The sequence below is a fragment of the Salmo salar genome, chromosome ssa05, assembly GCF_905237065.1.
Source record: "Salmo salar chromosome ssa05, Ssal_v3.1, whole genome shotgun sequence".
NCBI classification, from domain to species: domain Eukaryota; kingdom Metazoa; phylum Chordata; class Actinopteri; order Salmoniformes; family Salmonidae; genus Salmo; species Salmo salar.
In genome coordinates, this window is record NC_059446.1 from 64642635 (window position 1) to 64663449 (window position 20815).

Below are 20815 nucleotides of genomic sequence, written 5' to 3' on the forward strand. Positions count from 1 at the left end.
GCGAGCTTGGTCTAGTGCGCAGCGAGCGGAACCTCTGATGGGCCTGTGGTCGAGTAACTCTCACAGAGAGAGAGAGAGAGAGAGTGAGAGGGAGGGAGAGAGAGACATTTCCTAGTATAGCCTAATCTGGTTTGAGGGGGCCTGTCGAGTAAAGTGTGGTATGCAATTAACACAAAGCCAGGCTCCGCCTTAATTCGCGTCTTTTGAAGATACTGAATATATTCCATTTTAGTCTGACATAATTCTCCACGGCAATTATGACTCTTGAGTTTGTTTATAAATTTGTGCACTTTAGAGATAAAATACGAGAAGACGATCAGTAAGCAGCTCGAGGGAGTCAGCATGGGGACCCTCTCTAAAATAGTCTCTGTATTGCATATATATGCTGTCATTACGCGCCGTAACCAGTTGGCTATGCAGAACAGAGTACGCATGTTTATGTAACGAAGCTCTTTGGACAATGGCATATTTTTTTCTTGAACCTATTTGTTATTGTATGGTGTTCTTGTTAGAGAAGGCCTCCAACAAGGGGAGCTTAACTGAACATCTGTAGGTAGGCAGTAGGCTTGCTCATTGCCATACCGTGAGGAGAGGAGAGGAAAGGAGAGAAGCAGTTTGTCCCATCGCCTCTAGAGGGGGTCAGTGCCATAAAAGCGTCTGTCTGCAGTGATTCATATCAATGGAACAGGTTTTGAGCGCAGCGTTGTTTAGGAAAACCTTGAGAGGTCCACTTCCATTCTGTGTGGGGATGGTGACACTAAGACAAATATATGTACTTGTATGTTCTATCCCAACAACAACACCAGTGATAGGAGGGATGCCATAGGGAGAGAGAGGGGAGAGAGAGTGTTATATACATGTATTTTCCCTTTTGTAATTGAACTATTTTCACATCATTACAACACTGTACATAGCCATAATATGACATTTGAAATGTCTCTATTCCTTTGAAACTTTTGTGAGTGTCATGTTTACTGTTAATGTCTGATCATTTATTTCACTTTTGTTTATTATCTACAGTATTTTACTTGCTTTGGCATTGTAAACATGCTTCCCATGCCAATAAAGCCCTTTGAATTGATTGAATAGGGTGGTTCCTCTGCTGCTTGTCTCATTCCAAGAGGAAGGGTTATTTACATGTCTGGCACTATTAGTGGAAGCCTCTAACCAGCTCTAACTGTTGATGTTTAGAATAATATAATGCAGACAAATACTTCCCTCCATTGTGGCTGCTACGTCAATCACACTCATGTACAATATAATGTAAGCATTGTGTTGGTTCTTTTTACTGTAGGAGCGTGAACTAAAGTCTCCATTGTCAGCTGCACCTACACAGAACTAGGCCATGCAGTAGTATTACAGATGGATTTGTATAATGTTGATTCATTTCTCCTCTAGTCTGAATATCAAATACTTTAACCGCAGCTAAAATGCAAAGGACCGACCTCAACCATGATATGTTCACATCTCCAATTGTATTTGTCACTGATAGTGTGCGGACATTGTATTCAAAATCCATGGAATGAAGATGATAGCTAGGTCCCCAAGATGTTGAACGTAAGGGAGGGTTAGGTTAGAAACAAGCACCTCTTTGTACCCCCCCAGCCCCCCTCATAGTGTTGTCCCATACAGAGGGGTGCTGCCTGGGAGGGCAGAAGAGGGGGTGGGAGGGGGAAGGTTGCTTGGTCACTCCCTGTGACTGCCTGCGAGGATCCATCAACACCCTTAAATGAAGTCTGCCAGGTGCGTGAATCAACCACAGAACAGTGGGCTCCAGCTGACAATGGGGCAGTAGGGAAAATCAAACTCCGAGCCAGGGAACTGGGAGGAATTATCATGTTTTATTGGATACTTCTATTTGTCTGAACTAGTCTGCACATGTCTGTTGTCATCCCATCCATTGTGATCTCTGCATGAATGATTATTTGGACGGTAACTGAGGTTGCCCCAAATGGCACCCTATGGGCCCTGGTCAAAAGTAGTGCACTATGTAGGGAATAGGATGCCTTTTAGGAGGCAGCCACTGACATTCTCCCCAATGATGATGCCCATGTGCAGTAGTTCATCTTCATTGTCTAACCATTATGATTCAGTCACCCTGGATGGCAATGGAGATGGAGATTCAAAGTGGGCCGTGATGGTGAGCCATGGAGAGCCTGTGAAAACACACAGCACCCTCTCTGTCCTTATAAGCATGTTTTCTAAGGCAGCAGCAGCTTTCCATTTTAGCAGCCTGTGTCCTGATGATAATCCCAGGTTCACACTGATCCAGGACATTCTCTGAACATGAAGTAACCAGAGTGTGCATGGATGGGATGAGGAGAGGGAGAGGAGTGGGTATGGTGTCAGCCATATTGAATGTGCCCATGAGGGCACTGTGAAGCGCTGTGCCCACATTCTTATCTTGGTACAGTCAGATTACCGTGGTCTGAAGGGCTTTGTCTGTTCTTGTAGTTCTATTTCTATGATGTCACCCTCACAGTCAGAGCCTCCAAATAAATGGACGTTACTTCATGAGATTGTCCTATCTGGAGGCAGAGGGCTTAGATCAAACTACTGCGGCATGCATGAGACAGATGCTTGTATCGAGGTTGGAGGGGGGGATCATGTCTGAGTAAAGGGGATTCAGGAGTTGGCTAAGGACAGATAATCAAGGATCAGTTCAGCTGCCTGCCATGCAGAGTGAAAACACAGCTAGGTGAGGAGAGGACAGAGAGAGCCACGTCATGTGTCATTGATAGAGACACACAGGAACGCACGCACGCACACACACACACACACACACACACACACACACACACACACACACACACACACACACACACACACACACACACACACACACACACACACACACACACACACACACACACAGAGAGTGGCGTTCGGCCCTGGGTTGAGCCTCCCTGCACCTGCTGCTCCTCCGAAAAACCTTTGTTGCAGCATTGGGATGGTTTCACAAGCGTTCCCCAGGCGTTGGTCAGACGTTTTTACAGGCACTGAGCTCCGGTCGTTTTCATGATGAAATCAACCCCGGAGGAATCCCTCGGCAGGCCTAACTAATTTGACCGTGATTGTGGCATTAAGTACGCATTCCTTCTAAGGCGCGCCTCTTGTCGGTTGGACCGAAATGTTGAAATAAATTTAACCTAAGATGAAAAGAAACCGGGATCTGTGGCTGACAGGACCTCAATTTATGTATTCCCTCCATTTCCTCTCAGTGCATGACTGCTGCCTGTATGACTGTCTGTCAGTTTAGACACATCATGAAATCTATCCAAACCCCCCCAAAAAGTACTCTGAGAATTATCAGAGAAATCTGGGAAAACTCGCTGAACAAAGACAGCTACAACTGAGATGAGTTCCCACCTAATACGTTCTTCATTCTCACCATGGTTTTTCTGGAGGGACAACACCACTCATGCACCGAGGGGTCAAACCCCCTGACCCCAGGAGATTTAATCATAAAAGTTCCAACACCTTATTCTCATCAGTTGTTGCCAGGCAACGTGTGCAGCAGCCCCATGCAGGCGTTCTGGAGGGAGCGGAGGGATCTGAGTCTGTAAAGAACCATGGGTTTGTATTCATCTGCATGGGGGTCATGGAGATTCCTTCACTTTGATGAAGTTTTTTTTCTTCCTTTCTTAACAGGTGGCCTGTGCTGTCTGCCCCAACCTTTGTGTCACAGTAACCACTCTGCTCTACAGAGACAGAAGTCAGGGAGCAGGGAGGGAATAGCTCTTCAGTTTGTGTGCATGTGTGAGACGGAGAGCGCGAGAGAGAGAGAGAGAGAGAGAGAGAGAGAGAGTCTGCGTGTCTGCGTGCATGTACTGTATGTGTATTCTTGTGTTTTGGATGGCAGTTTCTCTACTACCGTTGTTAAAAGGTAAACATTGTGTCTTGTGATTGTTTATTTGCACCTGCTCACTAATTACAGCAGGTCTTTTATGAAGCCACACGTCATTTTATTCCCACTGTTAAAAGGTTGGCGTGAGGGCGACAAGGGACACACGGAGACACTTACATTCTGGCAGTTCAACTTCAATGACAAGCTAAATAGTTTAATCCAGACTGATGGACTGGTAGAATGGTTCAGGAGAACATTTGGGCACCGTTTCTGACCAGCATAGATGTTTTATATCCTCGCTAAGTTAAGCGATACTCTGTGCTTGAAAATCGAACTGTAGGTCAAGATGTGGGTCCCGTTGGTGCAGTAAATATAGCATTATTTTACAACTGAAAATTTGGTGAGAAACTATCAAAGGGATGGACGTGCGAGAACAGAGAGCACCTGGCTGGTGGGATTAGATAATGCTGGATGACCACTAAGCATTGTTCTGATGAAGTCACAATATCAGCCCTCGGGATAAGATGTCATGCAGATTTAAACAGTGTACAAGTATCTAAGACCCTCGTGCTCATGTTTTCTCATACACTACTTATTCCCAAACACCTCTATCTTAGTTTGCACACTAATTTAAATGATGCATACAGCTAAATACAAAGCCTATACTCTTTACACAGTATTATAGGATAGTCTGAGATGGTTCTTCTACTCACTATCAAACCAAGATGGGAGGGCTTGAAGTAAATTCAACACAAGGCAGATGTAGGGAGCTTTATTTCTGTAGTGAACAATTTCCTTTCAATCTAGGGGCTTCTAATGGAAAGTTCTTGAATTAAAACACTTGTGAAAGCACAATTTACCTTTTTTGATTTCTGTTGAGGCAGAACAACTTCGGGTGCACTGCGATGAAGTAAAAAATAACCTTTATAACGCAAATTAATTCAGACTTTTTCCATTCTATAAAACTAGCCCCTTGCCCCCTCCAATCATGGCTGGTGTAAGGCACATCTGTTCTTCTGAAGTTAGTGGTGGGTAACGCACCCCTCTGAATGAAGACTGCGGAACTCTAACAGATTCAGACAGACATAACCACTCTGATCAAACCTGATTATCCTCAACACAATTTTTTTTTAAATGAAAAAGTCTACATTTAAATCCTGAGTGTGGAATATCTCTTTAGGAAGCCAACCAGTGATTATCAACCAATTCCAATGGAAGCATTAGCCTATGTCCTCCAATCACTGAGCTTTGGTGAATGCTTGGCATGTTCAATTAGATTCCTCTGATTTAAAGTTAGTCCACTATAGCTACTTATTAAAAAAACACATCTAATACCTGCTTACTCACAGCAGTGAGATAAAACTTCAATGGGTTTTATTTTAGCCAAGTTGTCATATCTAACAAAGAAATGGAATTCTGCCATCGCCACTGACAGGCACCACTAAAACTAACTGGTGTTGATTAGACTACAAACATCCATTTAACGTCGTTTAAAAAACCCAGTCACATAAAAAATACTCAGGACCTATAAAACAGTATGATTCAGGTGCGTGTTTAGTTTAAAGCCAAAGCTTTTCCCTGCTAATGACCACTGGAGTGGTCTCGTTGGTTGGTGTGGACCCATCTATAACAGCAAGCCAGTCTGGGCCAGAGCAGAGCTGATCGTCACAAAAGAAATAGCACATGTGTTTAGCGTGTGTTTAGCACATGAAGCCTGTAAAATATACATGATTCTGCGTCGGAGCTGACTGAGAGCGTGGGGCGACTCTTGGCTGTTTATAGCGAGTGATAATAGCCCCTCTATAAAACCAACCTTGGGCTAATTGTGCCTATGGTTTTGAGACAATGTTTTAGCAGCCTGCAGTTCTACTGGACTGGAAGGCTGTAGCTGAGTAGCCCCCAGAAATCTCCGAAAAATTAGATAGCGATGGCTAGTACTGTGCCATCCAAGAGTGTGACCGACGTCAGGTCAATGGCAAGAAGAAAAAAAAGCCTCTCTAGTCCTCACCGGATTCATACTAACATTGAGGGGAACTGATAAAAAAAAATAATCCCCCTTCCTTTTGCATCCTAGCCAGTTGGCCCTGAGCATGTCTGTCCTGTCCACATGTTAGACACGCTCCGCCATTAGAGCTTATTGGGTTTCCATTGTGTTCATTGTTCTAATTAGAGGTAGGACAAGACGGAGCAGAAGCACGCTATCCTGTGGATCCTACCCTCATCCATTCCAGCCATACAGGCTGTCTCTCTGGCCCTAAACTCGAAACCCTAGCCTGGTCCCCGATCTGTTTGTGCTGTCTTGCCAACTCCTATGCTCTTACAGATGTAGGATCTTAATTTGATCACCCTGTTGCAGGATAACTTTCCTGCAATGCATGAAATTTAAAACTTGTAGTGTATTTGAGGTTTTAAAAGGGCTTCTGAAGTTTGTAATTTCCACTTTGAAATTTCAGACTTGATTGTCCCTTATGAAAAATGTATCAACCCCTACACAAATATCCATGAATTATAATAACTTACAACAGTGTTTCCCATCCTCGGAGTGATGATGCCAAAAGAGTACATAATGCAAAAAGGTGCCTCAGTTTTGTATCTTTCCTATTTTTCGCAAGTGTGCGGGTTCCCTTCTTTCTAAGTATTCCTATTTTTGATACCTACACACCTGGAGCTGACACAATTTGTTAAAAAGGACCTTTAAAGAGCACAGACGGCCTCTCATCATTTCATTAATTATAATCCACATAATAATTCAAATTTCCTGCGGCTGCAGGATTATTTTCCTGCTGTAGCAAACTGGCTCAAATTAAGATCCTACATCTGTATGGTCATAATGACCATAGGAGTTGGCAAGGCAGCACAAGTAGATCTGGCACCAGGCTGCTAGGCTAAACCCTGAACTGGCCCTGGTCGAAAACAGCCATGAACCCAGTGAAACACCGGCGATATACATCCAGGGTTGTAGTTGGAGTGGGTTGTGAAGGGAAGGCTAACGCAGTATATATCCAAAGTGCTGAGGGATCCCACTCTGATATTTTGTAAGCAGGTTTGTTATGTTTAGATTGTAAGTTTCTGGCATATACATTCTTCACATCCTTGCCTTGCCTAGAATAGCTGCAGTTGGATTGCTGTAGTTATAGACAACCATTTCACATCAAAAAAGACTACTCCCTTGGCCTTGTTACTCACCTGGTATACAGTCGTGGCCAAAAGTTTTGAGAATGACACAAATATAAATTTTCACAAATTCTGCTGCCTCAGTTTGTATGATGGCAATTTGCATATACTCCAGAATGTTATGAAGAGTGATCAGATGAATTGCAATTAATTGCAAAGTCCCTCTTTCCCATGCAAATGAACTGAATCCCCAAAAAACATTTCCACTGCATTTCAGCCCTGAAACAAAAGGACCAGCTGACATCTCAGTGATTCTCTCGTTAACACAGGTGTGAGTGTTGACGAGGACAAGGCTGGAGATCACTCTGCCATGCTGATTGAGTTCGAATAACAGACTGGAAACTTCAAAGGGAGGGTGGTGCTTGGAATCATTGTTCTTCCTCTGTCAACCATGGTTACCTGCAAGGAAACATGTGCCATCATCATCGCTTTGCACAAAAAGGGCTTCACAGGCAAGGATATTGCTGCCAGTAAGATTGCACCTACATCAACCATTTATCAGATCATCAAGAACTTCAAGGAGAGCGGTTCAATTGTTGTGAAGAAGGCTTCAGGGTGCCCAAGGAAGTCCAGCAAGTGCCAGGACCGTCTCCTAAACTTGATTCAGCTGCGGGATCGGGGCACCACCAGTACAGAGCTTGCTCAGGAATGGCAGCAGGTAGGTGTGAGTGCATCTGCACGCACAGTGAGGCGAAGACTTTTGGAGGATGGCCTGGTGTCAAGAAGGGCAGCAAAGAAGCCACTTCTCTCCAGGAAAATCATCAGGGACAGACTGATATTCTGCAAAAGGTACAGGGATTGGACTGCTGAGGACTGGGGTAAAGTCATTTTCTCTGATGAATCCCCTTTCCGATTGTTTGGGGCATCCGGAAAAAAGCTTGTCCGGAGAAGACAAGGTGAGCTCTACCATCAGTCCTGTGCTATGCCAACAGTAAAGCATCCTGAGACCATTCATGTGTGGGGTTGCTTCTCAGCCAAGGGAGTGGGCTCACTCACAATTTTGCCTAAGAACACAGCCATGAATAAAGAATGGTACCAACACATCCTCCGAGAGCAACTTTGGTGACAAACAATGCCTTTTCCAGCATGATGGAGCACCTTGCCATAAGGTAAAAGTGATAACTAAGTGGCTTGGGGAACAAAACATCGATATTTTGGGTACAGGGCCAGGAAACTCCCCAGACCTTAATCCCATTGAGAACTTGTGGTCAATCCTCAAGAGGCAGGTGGACAAACAAAACCCCACAAATTCTGAAAAGCTCCAAGCATTGATTATGCAAGAATGGGCTGCCATCAGTCAGGATGTGGCCCAGAAGTTAATTGACAGCATGCCAGGGCGGACTGCAGAGGTCTTGAAAAAGAAAGGGTCAACACTGCAAATATTGACTCTTTGCATCAACTTCATGTAATTGTCAATAAAGGTTGTCAATATGCTTGTAATTATACTTCAGTATTCCATAGTAACAGCTGACAAAAATATCTAAAGACAGTGAAGCAGCAAACTTGGTGGAAATTAATATTTGTGTCATTCTCAACTTTTGGTCATGACTGTACAATCCTACTGATAGTCTTAGCACAGCTGCAATATTACACTTTTTTTTTTTTTTACCACAAATCTCTTGTACACTTCCAAACACTAAATGTAGTAGGCACACATACACCCTGATCCCCTCTAAACGGAATACAATACAATGTTACAGTGAGGGAATAAGTATTTGATCCCCTGCTGATTTTGTACATTTGCCCACTGACAAAGAAATGATCACTCTATAGTTTTAATGGTAGGTTTATTTGAACAGTGAGAGACAGAACAGAAAAATCCAGAAAAACACATGTCAAAAATGTTAGAAATTGATTTGCATTTTAATGAGGGAAATAAGTATTTGACCCCCTCTCAATCAGAAAGATTTCTGGCTCCCAGGTGTCTTTTATACAGTTAACGAGCTGAGATTAGGAGCACACTCTTAAAGGGAGTGCTCCTAATCTCAGCTTGTTACCTGTATAAAAGACACCTGTCCACAGAAGCAATCAATCAAATTCCAAACTCTCCACCATGGCCCAGACCAAAGAGCTCTCCAAGGATGTCAGGGACAAGATTGTAGACCTACACAAGGCTGGAATGGGCTACAAGACCATTGCCAAGCAACTTGGTGAGAAGGTGACAACAGTTGGTGCGATTATTCGCAAATGGAAGAAACACAAAAGAACTGTCAATCTCCCTCGGCCTGGGGCTCCATGCAAGAGCTCACCTCGTGGAGTTGCAATGATCATGAGAACGGTGAGGAATCAGCCCAGAACTACACAGGAAGATCTTGTCAATGATCAAGGCAGCTGGGACCATAGTCACCAAGAAAACAATTGGTAACACACTACGCCGTGAAGGACTGAAATCCTGCAGCGCCCGTAGGTCCCCCTGCTCAAGAAAGCACATATACATGCCCGTCTGAAGTTTGCCAATGAACATCTGAATGATTCAGAGGACAACTGGGTGAAAGTGTTGTGGTCAGATGAGACCAAAATTGAGCTCTTTGGCATCAACTCAACTCGCCATGTTTGGAGGAGGCTGCCTTAGAACCCAAGAACACCATCCCCACCGTCAAACTTGGAGGTGGAAACATGCTTTGGGGGTGTGTTACGAATCCCTTTGGCCTTGCAGTCTGTGGGAGATGGAAACGAGACCCGTAACATAACTCATGCAAATCATAATAGTGAAAAGAAACAGTGAGAACTAATAACCACAGACAACTTAAATTTACTGTCAAACACTAATGGTTTATTTCTTTAAACACACGATAATGGGGTGTGGGAAAAGGGGCTGAGCTGAACCCAAGGAAAGAAACAATAATACAAAACACCCCTAAGCTAGACTAGCCTACTTCAAGAACAGCTAGCTAACTAACCAAAAATACAGTGGGTGGTCCGCCCAGTTCTAACTAGGGTACTTAGACAAAGTATTCCTACGGGTAATGTAGGCCCATGGGCGACTTGTCTTGGTACCCCCTTTTCCCACCAACAAACAAACAACACTTTAACCAAAAACAATACTCACAGGCTGACGGACAAAGTGACATGTAGTTGCAAAACAAAAGAGAGAACTGTATTCAAAGAGAGAGCGAGAGAGATATAGACACAGAGCGATTGAACACAGAGCGCTTGAGCTACAGAGAGTGAGATTCAGAGACCATGAGTTAGAGAGAGATTGAGCGGGGTTTTAAACCAAGGGAAAGGGGTGTGATTGGTTGAGGGAAAAGGAGCAGGTGTCTTGGTTGGTGACTGATTGGTGACTGATTGGAGAATGATGATTGTCACCTGTGAGGGGAGAAGGAGAGTAAAGAAACACACACAAAGGATACCTGTATCCGTAACACTCCCACCCTTAAAAGAGCAACCCTAGGGGGGATTGCGAACAAAGTATTTACAATGAATACTCATAATTAACACAAACAAAGTCAACCTTACAAAACATACCAAAAATCATTTTTAAACACGAGACAAAGCATCTGCGAACACATGATCAGAACCCTTTTTGTGGCGGATCTCCAGATTATAATTCTGCACAATAAGCGCCCAACGCATAAGGCGCTGGTTCTGGTTGTACATACGGTGGAGAAACACTAATGTGTTATGGTCAGTATACACGATCACTGGTAGGGCACTGGAACCAATATACACTTCAAAGTATTGCAGAGCTAACAACAAAGCTACAGCTTCTTGCTCGATGGTTGCATAGTTTGCTTGACATTTGTTAAATTTTCTTGAAAAATAACACACAGGATGATCCACTCCACTCTTATCCTGCTGCAGTAGAACAGCACCAGCACCTCTGGCACTAGCATCTACCTCAAGTTTAAACGGTTGTTCAAAATCCGGAGCTGAAAGTACAGAGGTATTACATAAGAGTGCTTTAGCAGTTTCAAAAGCTACCTTACAATCCGGGGACCACAAAAACGATCTTGCCGGACTGAGCAAATCGGTCAATGGAGCAACTACCGCAGAGAAGTTTTTACAGAAGCTACGGTAGTAGCCAACCATCCCTAAAAAGCGGCGTAGCTCTCGTGTGGTGGAGGTGCAGGGAATGCAGTGATAGCCAAGACCTTAGCATCAACAGGGCGCACCTGTCCATGGCCGACCTCTTTGCCGAGATAGGTAACAGTAGCCTTCCCAAACTCGCACTTTGCCAAGTTCAGGGATAAAGAAGCAGCTGCCAAACGTTCACATACTACCCTTAGAGATTTAACATGATCTGACCACTCAGATGAATAAATCACTAGATCATTAAGATATGCACTACAATTGGGAACGCCCGCTAATACTGCGTTAACCAGTCGTTGGAAAGTGGCTGGTGCATTCCGCATTCCGCATCCCAAAAACCATGACTGAGTATTGTAGGAAGTTGTCTGGGGTCACAAAGGCAGAAATCTCAGAAGCACGTGAGGTTAACGGAACCTGCCAGTAACCTTTTATTCTGGCATTGTGACAGAATTTACCTTTCGATAATCCGTACATAACCTGGACGTACCATCAGGTTTATGAACCAAAATGCAAGGAGAACTCCAAGGGCTTGAACTTGGTGTAGCCAGGTCATTCTCCAACAATACCTGTATCCGTAACAGGGTGTTTTTCTGCTAAGGGGACAGGACAACTTCACCGCATCAAAGGGACGAAGGACGGGGCCATGTACCGTCAAATCTTGGGTGAGAACCTCCTTCCCTCAGCCAGGGCATTGAAAATGGGTCATGGATGGGTATTCCAGCATGACAATGACCCAAAACACACGGCCAAGGCAACAAAGGAGTGGCTCAAGAAGAAACACATTAAGGTCCTGGAGTGGCCTAGCCAGTCTCCAGACCTTAATCCCATAGAAAATATGTGGAGGGAGCTGAAGGTTCGAGTTGCCAAACGTCAGCCTCGAAACCTTAATGACTTGGAGAAGATCTGCAAAGAGGAGTGGGATAAAATCCCTCCTGAGATGTGTGCAAACCTGGTGGCCAACTACAAGAAACGTCTGACCTCTGTGATTGCCAACAAGTGTTTTGCCACCAAGTACTAAGTCATGTTTTGCAGAGGGGTCAAATACTTATTTCCCTCATTAAAATGCAAATCAATTTATAACATTTTTGACATGCGTTTTTCTGGATTTTGTTGTTGTTATTCTGTCTCTCACTGTTCAAATAAACCTACCATTAAAATTATAGACTGATAATTTCTTTGTCAGTGGGCAAACGTACAAAATCAGCAGGGGATCAAATATTTTTTTCCCTCACTGTATTTGACAGTGGAAAAAATTGGGGTGTTGGACTGAACAGAAAGGCCACCAGGGAGGAAGCAGTTCAGATGGTTAAAACGTGAGGGAGAGAGAGAGAGAGAGAGAGAGAGAGAGAGAGAGAGAGAGAGGGAGAAAGATACCTTTTACTAACAAGTCAGAAATCAACCACCTCCATAATAGATGAGTAATATTTCTCTTATTCCTGGAACAGACAGAGAAAGAGGAACCAAAAGGACTCAGCAGCAAAATGGCAGAAAACACAAATGTGGTAACACTCTACCTTCATGGTAAACATTCTCCATGATTGCACGTGTGTGTGTTTGTGCGTGTGTTTGTGTGAGTGGGGTGTGTGTGTGTGTGTGTGTGTGTTTGTGGTGTGTGAGATTAGGGATTCTGTCTACAGGGCATTTCCTCTGTGGCTTGGGCGAGCCCTCTGAACCCTGCTATGATCGGAAACACTGCGACCCCCAAAACACAGATCACTCTCCCCACTCACGCTGTGGCGGCTGGAAACCACACGGCTAACGCTCACACGCCACTATAACATAACAGACAGGCATAACACTGTTAGTGATAACATATCATAAGATAACATAGCATACCATAACATAGGCCTAACATAACCCAGCGGGTAACTACTGACATCAAATCAGTGGGGAAACAAACAAACCCCAAATGTAGATCTATCTCGACAATTGAGCACATTAAACCAGTTTACACTTCACACATGAGATGCTTCACAGTGCAGTTTTGCAACCTTGTAGTAGTAGTTTCTCCATAGCCAACAACAGCTCCCTCCCTCCCTCCCTCCCTCCTCCCTCCCTCCCTCCTCCCTCCCTCCCTCCCTCCCTCCCTCCCTCCCTCCCTCCCTCCCAGGGTCTCTGGTCACTGTAGTTTAACTACTGCAGTGTTCTGTCAACAAATTATACGTCGTTTTCCCCTCTCCACCTATCAGCTTAACACTGGAACAATAAGTGCTAAGCCCAGCCTGTACAAACCTTCCAATCCTGACTGAGTGTTACTTTGCTGTGTAACTATTTATCACTTTACGAAAACAAATTGCTGAAGTAGGCTACTAGGCCTTCCAAAGGATTCTTGCGGAAAGCGTATTGGTTGACTCATGTGTTTGTTATTAGAGTTAAGTCAAAGTTATGACACTATAATCATTTTACAAGTCAGGACAGAATAGCTGTTTCACACTACTGACTCAAGTCTGATTTCTAACTGAGGGAGTTTATGGTCTCTGCATTGCAGGTTATTCATCTTGTTTGAGTTTTTATATCGTTACTCCTACACACAGAAAGGGTTTACAGACAGGTCTTTTAAAACACACTAACTGTTTTGTTTAGAAGTGCGATCCAGCCAATGTATCATCACTGGATTCACTTTACACTGTCAAACAACTGGATGTACACTAGACAACTTGTAGCAGTTGAACAACCTTCATTCTGTGAGACATTCTCACCAAGCTCTCTGTAGTGGAGAAGAGAGGACCCATGACTGAGCTGCCTGCCTTCCATCCCACAGGCTATAGAATAAAACCACAGCAACAAAACACCCACAATATCCTTAAAGTAAGATCAACTTAATTAGGTAAAAACATACAAAAGGGAAATACTGTGTCTTTATACCAATATACTATAAATGAAGTCATAAATTACTAATAGGTTGGACAATTAAAAACACAATGAAATGTTCATTGCTTAAAAACATCCCAGCCAGGTGATGAGAAGGAAATGTTCTTCATTTGGTGTTAGATCCCCAGAAAGCCTTCACAGACCTCACTAACACCCCAGATAAAAGCTGGACTGGCCATGAAGACTTATTTTCACATTCTAACATCAATAATGTAGTCATCTTCCAACTATTTAAACTGGGACATTTTAATGTAGGTAGTTATAGGGTAGATTTACAGTTGTAAAGTGAAGTGTTGCATGAGAACGGAAAAACAGACTCACTGAACCCCTCACTGTCTCCCTCTCCTCCTCAAACTGACCAACGGTCTCCCCTCGCTCTCTCTTAATCCCCTTCTCTGTCAGTTCCTTCTTTATTTATCTACTCACTCACCCACTCTCTCTCCTTCTCTTGCTCTCTCCCCCCCCCTCTCTCTCTCTCTCTCTCTCTCTCTCTCTCTCCCTCTCTCTCCCCCTCTCTCTCTCTCTCTCTCTCTCCCCCCTTCTCTCTCTCTCTCTCTCTCTCGCCCTCTCTCTCCCTCTTTCTCTCTCTCACCCTCACTCCCTCTCTCTCTCCCCTCTCTCTCTTTCTCTTTCTCTTTCTCTTTCTCTCTCTCTCGCCCTCACTCTCTCTCTCCCCCTCTCTCTCTTTCTCTCTCTCTTGCCCTCACTCTCTCTCTCTCTCTCTCCCCTTTCTCTCTCTCTTGCCCTCACTCTCTCTCTCGCCCCCCTCTCCCGCTCCCTCTCTGTCCCCCCCACCACTCGCCTGCTCTTTCTCTCTCTTTACCTCTCTCCACTCTTTTTACTGCAGCACCAAACTACTTCAAGAAGGAATATTAGCCCATCCATCCACCTTTCCCAACGAAACTCATCAGCCCCTTTAGAAAGCCCTCATAAGCAGCTTCACCCTAGCTGACTGACACATCTCTGCTTTGGAAAAACCAGGGCCATAAATATGTCTGAGGCCATTTTGTAATGACACGACCGCTCACTGTTTATATCAGCAACAGAGTAAACAAATACACAATCTATTTCACTGGGAACGGGTGCTCCCCTAACAAAACACCACACACTACACACACACACACACACACACACACACACACACACACACACACACACACACACACACACACACACACACACACACACACACACACACACACACACACCACACACACACACACACACACACACACACACACACACACACACACACACACACACACACACACACACACACACACACACACACACACACACACACACACACACACACACACACACACACACACACACACACACACACACACACACACACACATGCTGTCTTTGAAACCCAACCCGATAAACAGTATGTATAAGGGGGTGGAGGAGGTGTGTGTGTGTGTGTGTGTGTGTGTGTGTGTGTGTGTGTGTGTGTGTGTGTGTGTGTGTGTGTGTGTGTGTGTGTGTGGGTGGAATACCCCTGGGGTGCAATGGGAAGCTCTCCACACAGGGACCCATAAACACCTCAGCATGTGAGGAGTGTCGCGAGCAGCCAAGCCCAGCAGACTCTGTTTACACACCAGCAGCACAGGCCAGGGACTCCCCCCCACCCCCCCGTGTGTCTGTCTGTCTGTGTCTGTCTGCCTCGTGGCTGTTGCAGGGATTTTACTCACACACTTTAAGAGCTTTCAAATAAACAAACACCACAATCCCGCAGAGCATTCATTCAACACACTCATGCGCGTGCGTACACAGACATACACCCACACGTGCACCCACACACATACACACATTGCAGTGCCACAAGGACAATTCCAGTGTCTGAGTGACAAATGCGTGGTGTTGTAAATGCAGAAAAAAAGAGGAAGAATGAATGAGAGTAATTGAAAGGGAGACATTTAAAGAGAGGTGTGATAAAGAGAGAGAAAGAGTGAGAGAGAGAATTGTTGTTGATGATGATCGAGATGATATCATTCTAGTGATTCTATTTATTATGTGATGAGGATGATCGTAGAGATGATATCATTCTAGTGATTCTATTTATTATGTGATGAGGATGATCGTAGAGGTGATATCATTCTAGTGATTCTATTTATTATGTGATGAGGATGATCGTAGAGATGATATCATTCTAGTGATTCTATTTATTATGTGATGAGGATGATCGTAGAGGTGATATCATTCTAGTGATTCTATTTATTATGTGATGAGGATGATCGTAGAGATGATATCATTCTAGTGATTCTATTTATTATGTGATGAGGATGATCGTAGAGGTGATATCATTCTAGTGATTCTATTTATTATGTGATGAGGATGATCGTGTATATTTAAATGTGATGAGTGATCGTAGAGGTGATATCATTCTAGTGATTCTATTTATTATGTGATGAGGATGATCGTAGATATATTAGTGATTCTATTTATTGATGAGGATGATCGTAGAGGTGATATCATTCTAGTGATTCTATTTATTATGTGATGAGGATGATCGTAGAGATGATATCATTCTAGTGATTCTATTTATTATGTGATGAGGATGATTAGGCTGATTATCATCATGACAACAATATTTGACCATAATGTCATACACATCCATGTTGACGGTGACGATGGCGCTGTTATACGTCGATGACGACTGACTGAGACACCAGACAGATCTCGACAGTGAAAAGCCCCTTCTCTTCTTTTCCCTTCAGACGGGACAGGGGCTGCACGCTGCAGCTAACAGGCAGGTTAGGTTCTCCATGGTGACTGAACATAGTGTACATTTCTCCTCACTGGAGAGGGAGGTGAGGTCTGGCTTCAAATAGTATTTGCAATGTTTCAAATACTCTTGAGTGTTTACTCTAGCCTGCCTGGAGTGCTAGGTGGGAGGTGTTTGCCCTTTTGAGACTTTTCTATTGGTTCCTTGCAACAGGCAAGCTCAATCAAGCACAGATTAAACTCATAATTTAAAAATGATTTCAAATAGTATTTGAACTCAGGTCTGAGGCTGGGCTGTTGCTCTGTGGTTTAGCTCTGCAGCCGATAAGAACGGAGCGAGCGACGGAACAATGACATCGATTGTGTACTTAAAGCCTGTGGGTTGAGTGAGGAGTCATGCAGGTATGCAAACAGCCGTCAAAACTATGAAAACAAACAACTTTTGGATGTGGTTTGGTTTTATCTCTCTCTCCTGGAGCTCTTTGACTTGACAACCTGAGTGCTTCTCTAAAGACATCAGATGCGTTACTTTGTTTTAATCCCACAGTTCTGTTCTGGATAGCCTCCTCTCTCTGCTCACCTCACTCAGTCTATACTAACATCTCAGACCAAACAACAAAGTGAAATACATGTCAGTCTAGAGAAGAATGTTGTATATTATTGTAGATGTTCTCTGTGTATTATTTTATGTATTTTACAACTGTCAATTGTAATTGACAGTGATTGCTGCCTCAGTTGAGTTTAAAACAAGTTTTAATGTATCTGCAGAGGGAGATGGACCCCGGTGGTTGTGTTAAGATGACGTCTACTTGACTATTGTACTGTACACATTCCACAGAGAGACAGCAATCTCTGAGTACCTTATCTGTCCAACCACTTAACCTGGGGGATGAGAGAACAGTCGCTGTGTCTGTCTCTGTGTAAATCTTCAAGAGATAAACCTCAACTGCTTCCCTTTGTGTGAAGACGAGACACCTCACCATGGGGGAGATAGAGATGAGAGATTCCCTTTCAACACAAAACAGAAACAAACAGACAGATGGCTTCCAGTTCCACGATCCTGCTACGTGCTCTCTGGGTTTCGCCATGAGGGACTCCTCTAAACTTTGAGTCAACCATTGATTGACTTGCTCTTTGGGGTTTAGGGGCAGGGTAAGTGTAAAGCCCTATGTGACAACTGCTGATGAAAAAAAGGCCTTTGATTTTGAATTTGATTGACTGAACCGTGCTTCAGTTCAGACCAGAGATAGGCAGGAACCTGAGCATTAAAAGAGCCTCTGCTAAATCAGTGGTGGTGCGTCACGTGGGGCAGGTGGGGCCGAGCCCTCCAATATCCAGGAGATTTGCATGCAATTCTGTTATTTCATGTCACAACAACATAGCACATCAGTTAGCAAAATTTTTATTTTATTTAAACAATTGCTTGATAAAAATAAGCATATGTGGTCGCTTTCCCATTGTATTGTTGTTTTGGTAAATTTTCATTGAGTAAGGCAGCTCCAAAATGCAGTTGTTTTATCCTCACTCTGCTTTCTGTGGTGGAGGGGCAGACAGAGAAAGCACAGAGCGTATGCGTTGTTGATCTTCTCTGGCTGCACGTGATTGGCTCAGGGTGCTGTCACTCATGGGGACACTACGTCACCGCAGCATCTGCTTGGAGAGCTAGCCAGCAAAAGCCCCTATTCTGTGCTCCATTGATTCACAGTAGAAGGGACCGCCCAAGAAGGCTCATTGTCATTGGCCACAGATAAATCAACGTCTTATGCTTTGATTGGCTGTTCAGGGGAGGAGGGCAAAATAGCGTTTTGGGATAAAGACAGAGGTTTGATGGGGGTGTCATAATCCGCTTCATTCCTATAGGGGTTGCGTGAGTGGCCCCCTGAACCACGTACACCACGTCCCGCCAAACAGTCCACAGCTGCGTGAGCCACGTACCCCTAGACTGGGACGCTTCACTGGGGTCAGACTCTGGATGTGTCAGTAACGGGACCCTATTCCCTTCACAGAGCACTACGTTTTACTATGGCCCTGGACAAAAGTAGTGCACTATAGGGATTAGGGTGCTATTTGGGACGCATACTCTGTCTGGACTCTCACCATGTTCACAGCAGTGGAACAGCCAGGGGATTTCTATGGCTAAACAACACTGTTGTACGATGCCTCAAATAGTGCACCTGTGGAAGGGTATTGCGATGCAAAAATGCAGAAGTTGTTGAAGGTCATGTTGATGTACAGTGCCTTCAGAAACTATTCATACCGCTTGACTTATTCCTCATTTTGTTGTGTTACAGCCTGAATTCAAAACGGATTCCATATTTTGTTTTCTCATCCATCTACACACAATATCCCATAATGACAAATTGAAAACATGTTTTTAGAAATTTTAGCAAATTTATTGAAAATGAAATACAGAAATTCCACACCTGGATTGTGCAACATTTGGCAATGATTTTTTTTTAATTCTTCAAGTTCTCTCAAAGTTGTCATTGATTGATCTTTGCTAGACAACCATTTGCAGGTCTTGCCATAGATTTCCAAGTAGATTTAAGTCAAAACTGTAACTCAGCCACTCAGGAACATTCACTGTCTCCTTGGTAAGCAACTCCAGTGTAGATTTGCCCTTGTGTTTTAGGTTATTGTCCTGCTGAAAGGTGAATTCATCTCCCAGTGTCTAAACCAGATTCCCTCTAGAATTTTGGCTGTGCTTAGCTCCATTCTGTTTATGTTTTATCTTCAAAAACTCTCCAGTCTTTAACGATTACAAGCATACCCATAACATGACGCAGCCACCACTATGCTTGAAAATATGAAGAATGGTACTCAGTAATGTGTTTTATTGGATTTGTCCCAAACTTAACACTTTGTATTCGGGACTGTATTACTTTAGTGCCTTGTTGCAAACAGGATGCATGGTTTGGAATATTTCTTATTCTATACAGGCTTTCTTCTTTTCACTCTGTCAATTAGGTTAGTATTGTGGAGTAACTACAGTGGTGATCCATCCTCAGTGTTCTCCCATCACAGCCATTAAACTCTGTAACTGGTTCTCAATAAACTCCTCTCTGGCAACTGAGTTAGGAAGGACACCTGTATCTTTGTAGTGACTGGGTGTATTGATACACCATCCAAAGTGTAATTAATAAATTAATACCATAAATTAAAACCATGCTCAACGGAATATTCAATGTCTGCTTTTTTTTAACCCATATACCAATAGGTGCCCTTCTGGGTGATGTACTGTAACTTCTCCCTGGTCTTTGTGTTTGAATCTGTATTTGAAATTCACTGCTCGACTGAGGGACCTTACAGATAATTGTATGTGTGGGGTACAGAGATGAGGTGGTCGTTCAAAAATCATGTTAAACACTATTATTGCACACAGAGTGAGTCTATTATTTTACTTGTTAAGCACATTTTCTCTCCTGAACTTACAGTATTTAGGCTAACGAAGGGGTTGAATACTTATTGACTTTTTCTTTTTTAACCGCTTTTCATTTTTAATTCACTTTTTTTTGGTTTGTTTTTAAACATAATTCCACTTTGACATTATGGGGATATTGTGTTTAGGACATAAAAAAGTCAAGGGGTTTGAACACTTTCTGAAGGCACTGTATATGTTTTTTTGGAGGGCTGTCTTTTTGAGTGTTCTAGCTTGTACTATTGATAGGTTTGATCTCAGGTCAGTCTGTCTTGTATTGTTGCTGTGATGCGTTCCTCTCAGACATTCCTGCTCTGTTTTCTCACATCAGATTTATTCTGTGCTCTGTGACTCATTCTGTGCAGAGTGCAGGCAAGGTGTCTGCTATGTGTTGGTTATAACATGGGATGGGGAAGTACAAGGGATGAGATGAAAGTGACAGAGTCACTCCAGAAGGGTCTCTTTGCTTAGAAACGCACACTGCCCCATTCATAAAGAGCTTCACTTCAAAGATCAAACACAGGCATCTCCGGTATGAACAGAGGAAACGAGGAGCCTTGTTTCTCATACTTGGGCTGTTTGTCCTAAATGGCTCCCTATTCACTATACAGTGCACTACTTTTGACCAGGGCCTATATGGATCTGGTTGAAAGTAGTGCACTATATAGGGATTAAGGTGCTATTTGGGACTCAGATATGGTCTTCGATCCTCAATGGATCTCCTCTATTCATTCATAAACACA